This window comes from Mus caroli, chromosome 14, assembly GCF_900094665.2.
Source record: "Mus caroli chromosome 14, CAROLI_EIJ_v1.1, whole genome shotgun sequence".
In the NCBI taxonomy this organism is placed as follows: Eukaryota; Metazoa; Chordata; class Mammalia; order Rodentia; family Muridae; genus Mus; species Mus caroli.
Window position 1 is genome coordinate 84,728,540 of NC_034583.1, and position 8,925 is coordinate 84,737,464.

Genomic DNA, 8,925 nt, shown 5'->3' on the forward strand with positions numbered 1-8,925 from the left:
GGGTGGGTAGGGAAGTGGGGGGGGGGGGTATGGGGGACTTTTGGGATAGCATTGGAAATGTAATTGAGGAAAATACGTAATAAAAAAATATTTAAAAAAAAGAAATTAGGGAAACAACACCCTTCACAATAGCCACAAATAATATAAAATACCATGGTGTAACTTTAACTATGGAAGTAAAAGATCTGTATGATAAGAACTTCAAGTCTCTGACAAAAGAAATCAAAGATCTCAGAAGATAGAAAGATCTCCCATGATCATGAATTGGCAGAACGAATATAGTAAAAATGGCTATCCTGCCAAAAACAATCTACAGATTCAATGAAATCCCCATCAACTCAATTCTTCACCTAGTTAGAAAGGGCAATTTGCAAATTCATCTGAAATAACAGAAAACCTAGGATAGCAAAAAGGATTCTCAACAATAACAGAAACTTTAGCAGAATCACCATGACTGACCTCAAGGTGTACTACTGAGCAATTGTGATAAAAACTTCATGGTACTGGTGACAGACAGATAGATCAATGAAATGCAATTGAAGACCCAGAAATGAACCCACACACCTATGGTCACTTGATCTTTGACAAAGGAGCTAAAACCATCCAGTGGGGGGGGGGGGAAGACAGCATTTTCCACAAATGGTGCTGGTACAAATGGCAGTTATCATGTAGAAGAATGCAAATTGATCCATTCTTATCTCCTTGTACAAATCTCAAGTCTAAGTGGACTAAATAACTCCACATAAAACCTGAGACACTGAAACTTATACAGGAGAAAGTGGAGAAAAGCCTTTAGATATGGGCACAGGGGTAAAATTCCTGAACAGAACAACAATGACTTGTGCTGTAGGATCAAGAATCAACAAATGGGACCTCATAAAATTGCAAAGTTTCTGTAAGGCAAAAGACACTATCATGAAGACAAAAAGACCACCATCAGATTGAGAAAGTATCTTTACTAATCCTAAATCTGATAGAGGACTAATATCCATTATATACAAAGAACTCAAGAAACTGGACTCCAAAAAATCAAATAACCCTATTAAAAATGTAGTACAGAGTTAAACAAAGAATACTCAACTGAGGAATACCAAATGACTGAGAAGCCCCTGAAAAAATGTTCATCATCAGGGAAATGCAAATCAAACAACCCTGAGATTCCACCTCACACCAGTCAGAATGGCTAAGATCAGGTGACAGCAGATGCTGGTGAGGATGTGGAGAAAGAGGTATACTCTTCCATTGCTGGTGGGATTGCAAGCTTGTACAACCACTCTCGAAATTAGTCTGGCATTTTCTCAGATTATTGGACATAGTACTACCAATAGATCCAGCAATACCTCTCCTGGGCATTTACCCAGAAGATATTCTAACTGGTAATAAGGACACATGTTCCACTATGTACATAACAGCCTTATTTATAATAGCCAGAAGGTGGAAAGAAACCAGATGTCCCTCAACAGAGGAATGGATACAGAAAATGTGGCACATTTACACAATGGAGTACTACTCAGCTATTACAAACAATGAATTCATGAAATTCTTAGGCAAATGGATGTATCTGGAGGATATCATCCTGAGTGAGGTAACCCAATCACAAAAGAATATACATGACATGCCCTCACTGATAAGTGGATATGAGTCCAGGGTACAATTTGCAAAACACATGAAACTCAAGAAGAAGGAAGACCAAAGTTTGGATACTTTGTTCCTCCTTAGAATTGGGAACAAAATACCAAAATACAATGGAAAGAGTTACAGAGACAAAGTTTTGAGCTGAGTAGGAAGGATGGACCATCCCGACACTGCTCCACCTGGGGATACTACCCATAAACAACTACCAAACCCAGACACTATTGCATATGTCAGTAAGATTTTGCTGACAGGACCCTGATATAGCTGTCTCTTGTGAGGCTATGACAGTGCCTGGCCAATATAGATGTGGATGCTCATAGTCATCTATTGGATGGAACACAGGGCTCCCAATGAAGGAGCTAGAGAAAGTACCCAAGGAGATAAAGTGGTCTGCAACCCTACAGGTGGAACAATAATATGAACTAACCAGTACCCCCTAAAGCTTGTGTTTCTAATTGAATATGTAACAGAGGATGGCCTAGTAGGCCCTCAATGGGAGGATAGGGCCTTGGTATGGGGAAGTTTTATATGCCCAATACAGGGTATGCCAGGGCCAGGAAATAGGAATGGGTGGGTTGTGGAGCAAGGGAGATGGGGAGTGTATAGGGAACTTTCGGGGTAGCATTTGAAATGTAAATGAAGAAAATATGTAATAAAAAAGGATACAGATGATTAATTAATAATTCTTCAAGGAAAAGTAGACTGTAGTAATATTTAACCATTTTGTTTTGTTTTGTTTTGTATTTTTGTTTTTTGATTTTGCACTGATATTCAGCACACAAGAATCAAGGTAAATTTATCACTTTTTCTTTTCTGAATCATGTCTACTTGATACTGTTTATGCTATTGAGTAGAACATGGGGAATATAGAACATATTTTTGCTGAAGCTGAGAAAAGACAGACACAGAAAATTAATTTTGGATACTAATTTTTTTTCCATATTGAAAACTCTCCAAGTCATTGATTTAGGTTACAGGCTGGTCCAAGGCGCCTAGTATACATATGTAGCAGAGGCCTGCCTAGTCTGGCTTCAGTGGGAGAAGAGGCATGGAATCCTTGAGAGATGTGAGGCCCCAGGGAAGGGGCAAGTCTGGTGACCTGGAGCCCCTCTCAAAGGCAAGGGATGGGGAGAAATGCGATGAGGAACTGCGAGTGGGGGGACCAGGAGACGTGGCGACTACTGGAATGTAAATTTTTTTTTTTTGAAAAAGAAGGGGGGGCAGAATCAAGAATAGAAAACAGTTAACTTGTAAGTAAAGTTTGTAGAATTTAGAAATTTATGAAAAATTAAAATAGAAAAATATTAAACAAGGAAAACATATGATAAACATGAAATTCCCCTTAACATCAATGTTCCCTTTGAACATTGAAAAACTTTTCAAATAGGGAAGACTTGAGCAAAGTCGTTTGGAGAAAGTGCAATTGAAGAGTTGCACACTTGCTTCTCCTCTGTAACCACTAATCTGCCACATCAGAGGTCATTTGAAGGGGGAATAGGGATACAGTGATTCAAGGAGCTCAGGATTCTCAATAGACCATAGAAATGTGGAGAACGTCGAATTTAAGCTTCTGAAAGAAAAGAGGCATTGGATTGAGGTTCTATGCCAATTATGCATGTATCATTCCTTCAAAATGTGTTTTGTTCTGTATTTTTTAAATTTTTAGTATTTTTCAGAGTGTATGTGTGTGTGTGTGTGAGAGAGAGAGAGAGAGAGAGAGAGAGAGAGAGAGAGAGAGAGAGAGAGAGGAGAGAGAGAGAGAGAATGGAGTTAGACTAATAGGGAAGATCTGGACAAAGAATATGATCAAATACACCATATAAAATTAAATAAAACTCATCTAAAGTGTAAAATTACTAACATACAAATGAGTATTGTGACATCAAATGAAACAAAATTCAAAAATTGTAAGATAAAATTAATTTTAGTCATCTGATATAAAAGAAATTGCTAAAGCAAAATCTTAAAATACGGAAATAGGAACTTTATTTTTCAATATGAAAGAATAAACAAATACCACTGGTGATTTTCTTCCGTATATATTAATAAATATTCTCTGCCTAGAGAAATGTGTCAGTGGGTAAGAGCATTTTCTATGGAAACTTTAGAACCTAAGTTCAAATTCTCAACACACAAATATAAATTGACTAATATTGAGTAGCAGGAACAGACAGATCCTGGGAACTTACAATTTAATGATCAGTGATAAATTCTATGTGAATTGAATAAGGCAGAATATGGATGGAGGAGGAGAAAGAGAAGATATTATGCTTTGGTTTCAACATTTGCATTTCAAATGCTATCTCCTTTCCTAGTTTCCTCTTTGAAAGCTCCCTACACCCTCCCTTCCCCCCCCCCCCTGCCCTGCTCCACAACCCACCCACTCCTGCTTCCTGGCCCTGGCATTCCCTTGTATTGGGGCATATGATCTTCCCAAGACCAAGGGCCTCTCCTCCCATTGATGGCCATCCTCTGCTACATATGCAACTAGAGATACTGTCTCCTTCACACAAACACACACACACACACACACACACACACACACACACAAGATTAAACCTACATTACAAAGACACACACACACACACACCACATACACATAAAATGACCTCCCTTTTCAATGATTTATTATAAGCAGGATTGTCTTTAACAATTTTTAGGAATTGTGACATGTCATACATGCAGAAAAATCTTAAATGGTTTACTAAATGGTAGTCCAATTAAACTAATAAGTGAATATATTAATACTATTAAACATTAATGGAATGAAATTATACTCTTAACTACTTGTTCTTTTGGACATATCTTGTTTGAGATTTGCTATGCTCTATTTATAGTTAAAATATTAGTTAATATACTATCATATATGTGGACTTAAATTTAAAAATCCAAGAGATATATAAATCGCCAATTACTGATCATAGACAAATTTAAAACCATAAGCCATAACTGTAACATATGCATGTGTGTTTAACAAAAAGTTAAATACTGCGAACATATCAATTTTCCCATATAAGACTTTAGATTTGTTTTACTAGGTGCATATTAGAACACTTTGTTAAAACTGACAATTGTTAAGTCATTTTTGAAATTCATATGGCTATTCCATTGAAGTGGAATAGTCAAAACAAAGCTGAAGAACAAGTTCTTCGAAAAGTCAAGATTTGTAAGGCAAGATTCACTAAGTTGGTATACACTGCCAAGGAGTTCCAGAGCCTCATCCAAAAAAACAGAGTATCCTAAGATGCCAGTGCGCTTGAGTTTCCTTATTATCATCACTAAATTTAAGGATTATCACCTCTCATAGGACAGACAGGCATTTAACTTGGATATATACGCATTTTCAGGGTTTATACAAAGTTTCTACTAGTATGCCATTAGTAGAGTACCAGATAAGGTAACATCCTTATCATTAAATAACACCTACAATGAATCTTCTTACCAGGAATCCACTCAACTTGAACAAAGGGTGGTAATGTATTCATCATGCTCATCAATATCATTTCAGAGGTCATACTATTCCTTATTACACGCCAGCCAATAATCACCTCAGAGATCTGACAAGCCCCATCCTGGAACTGGTTGAGTTACAACACATTTAACTATGCTGTCCAAAGTAGCCTCATATTAACAGCAATAACTACATAGCATTATTTTAGCCACAGCCAAAGTCAGTATCATCAGGGACAAAAATGTGAGAATCGGAGTCATTTTACCTTGATGATTTACAGTAATTCAATACAAAATATTTGCCTTCCTCCCTTTCTCAACTCCAGTGATGATTCAAATGACAACATAACAGTTGTAAAAGGGCATGGTTTGTAATGATCTATTGTTCCATGAATGGATCACTTGTGTTACTGTCCCCACACATAAAGAAATGTCATGTTCATCATGGTGATGACTGAGGTGCAGTGTTTGTGGAAAGAAGAGTAAAAAGGTAATTATCAGTTCTGGTCACGAGGCCAGCATTCAGTAAGAACTGCTGAAGTTATTTTCTTTCCTTTCTCTGCTTTGACACATATATTTTTTTTCTCTCATTAAATCACCAGTGTTTTCCTTCTTCTATTCTCCTCTGACTTAACAATATGAGATGATTAATAATCAATACACCAAAAGGTTATTGTAACAGAAACACAACAATGGAAAATAATCTGAAGGGACAAATATCAAGACCTAAAAGATTGTGTTTTTTATTTGAGGAGACAGAAAAATGTCTGGTTTTTTTTGTTTTTTGTTTTTTTTTAGTTATAGTTTCATCTCAGCATATGGACACATTGCCATCACAGTATAATTTTATGAAATTATGGATTTCATAAGCCAAACGACTGCATGCATTCCTATCTGGCAAGGATTTGAGCTGAGTTGGATTTTCTTCTGGGAATCTCCATCATCACAACCTTCCAAAGTCAGCTGCATTCCAGGAATGCAGCTTCCCAGAATCCCTGTTCTAGGACAAACTTTTCTGTAAAGAGATCCTTGAGTCAAATAGGAAAGGCAAGTAATTCCCTTCTGGAGTCAGTAACAGAGAAATGCATAGCCAGATGGACTATTCATTATGGCTTTGTAGCAAGTCCCCCAGAATCATTTATTTCCCTGATTAAAATAAAACAGATGATGGGAATTTCTGAAACCTATCTTCCCTGCAGTGCGGCATAAAGCTTAAAGTATTGGTCTGAGATCTTTGTGTACCCACTCCCGGTCTCTGTTGTTTTCGTTTTCTCTAGGTTGTGTCATTGACTTAGTATAATCCTTGACTACTCCAAATCCTTCTTATTAGTTTTTAATCTATGCAATGAATTGTTTCGTTATATATTACCTAACCAGATTATGTAGTTTAAAACTTTATACCTTTTGGGTTCCTTGGTTTTCCTTCTATTCCTAGCACTTTCTTTCTTTCTTTTTTTTTTTTTTTTTTTTTTTTTTTAACCTATAAATTCCGTGGCAGAGGATGCCACTCAGGTCCATTAAAACAAAATCAATTATTCTCAAGGTGATGAATGTGTATAGATCCCCTTTAGTTCAGTCTGTAAATTTGAAAGCATTCAAGGTGACTGTTGAAGGTAATTTTTAAAACAAATAAACAGACTTTCCATTCCAGCTGGCATGGAACCTGTGATGCTTTCAGAGAGTTTGCTTCCAGAAATGATATTTGGAAATAAACAGCAATTGTATTTGCCCCCCAAAATGATTCATCTGTTCAGATAGGATGTAGTAAGATTGCTTGATTTTTGTTGACAATCACATGGTTTTTAAGTCTTAAGACCCATTTTTATAGCTTAAAGAACAAATGATGTTGAATATAAAAGTAAAATTAAAGAAGAAAATAGCGGAAAGAAATTCTAAAACTGTTTGCCTCATATAAATATATTTGTAAGACCAAGGTTAAAAAAATGTACACATTTTTCAAATTAATTGATAAAGTATTTTATAGGAAAATAATGAAATGTTTGTTAACATGCAAAACATGCAACTTGCAAGAAGCAGTGGCCGGGAAGAGCTGAAATTCCTGAGTCTTAGTATTTGTGGAAACTACAGTCCTGAGATCATTATGGGACTTATTTTTTGTATTTGTATTGACATTACTTATTTCAGAGGGATGTATTTTTCTCCAAATTGAGTTATTTTCATTGAATTATTGAAATACAGATTCTTTTTAGCTGTCTGATCTTTTGCATCACTGCTGGCTGCTGCTCCTGAACCAAAAACATAAAACAAAAAAAATCTTGCAGCACTAAATGTTGATTGCTTTCTCCAACAATTGATTTCCATCCAATTTGACAAAATAGTTTTCATTGGTTCGTAGAAATTCAAGGAACCAAATGATTTTTTTGTAGGAAGGATTAGAAAATGTCTAAGTATTATTGAAGATAAGTGCTAGGGCACTATTCTTTGTATAGTGTTATTTGCTTGTGGTGTAACAATAACTACAAAAGGCACTGTCATGAATCTCATTATTTACTGGAATGAGACATCTACTTTATTTATAAACATAAATTGCCACTGTATTAACAAAAATTACCTTTAAGTATATATTATTACCAGGGTTGTCTTTATAAAAATAAACTTATATGTTCATTCTGAAAAATCACACAGTCTAGACTGGGAACTCTGATTGCTGAAATGTGCTTTGCTTAAATGAAAAGTCCTTGATTGCTTGTCTAGTATTTAAATAAAATTTATGGCATGCCCTTTTTCCTCACTAATTTTTCAATCACTATAATGAGGTCAAATAAGCTCATATGTACAAACATAATGAAATGTGGCTGGGCATCAGCATTATTGGTACCAATTTAAAGCAGATCAAACAGTATTTCTAACCTTGAAAGTATATTATGTATGTCAAAGTACAATTCTCAAAAATCAATTATCATTATAATTTTCATATGATTTCCATATCAAATCACCTGTTATACTTTTCAATTATTCTGTTGATTCTCTCTTTGCATTTTTGTCCTTCAACTTAATTTTATATTTTCAGTATGTCACTTCTGAAATATTCAGCTATTTTCTAGTTTGTGTGCTTGCCCTAATATAATTTATTATTTAAATCCATTCCTCTCTAATAAAACTAATATTTCTAAGAATTTTTTTTCATAATACCAGAGATGTATAAGGAGTTTCTTTGTATTTCTCCTTAGCTATATTGACTTCACACAAATTTCAATTTTTTTATGCATTCCTTTTGGATTAGCCTGTATCATTTGGTGGGCATAGGCAAACGCTGAGATGTGGACTATTTTCTCTTGCCAAAAGACTTGATATGGTTCTTCAAGATCTCTATTTAATTCCATGCTTTGTTCTCAGATATATTTTTTGTTATATGTTTAGTTGTGAGAGAATATAATTATACCTGTTATACCTCCTCTTTCCTATATTTAAATTCTCCTACATACCGCTTGTTGCTTTCATAATCTATGATCTATTTTTCATTAATTGATGCTATAAACTTCAATGTCTTTGTGTATATATATATATATATATATATATATTCATAAGCACATAACCACATCCTCTAAATCCATATACATATTATGTGTACATGGGTCTTTAGAGCTTACTATATGGTAGTGGAAAACCAATTTCTCTGCTTTTCCATTTGGGAGAGCATTTGTCCTGCCCTTGCAATCACAAGCAGTTCTTTGTGTAGGGCTGATGTTTCTTAGGGGTCCCACTTTTTTGGTTACTATTGAAGCTTCCAAAGTATGACTGCAATCAACTAACCTACCAAATATCCCGAGCTTTTGTCCCCGCCGGCAAGAACACACTCAGGACAACCGGAATCTTCTG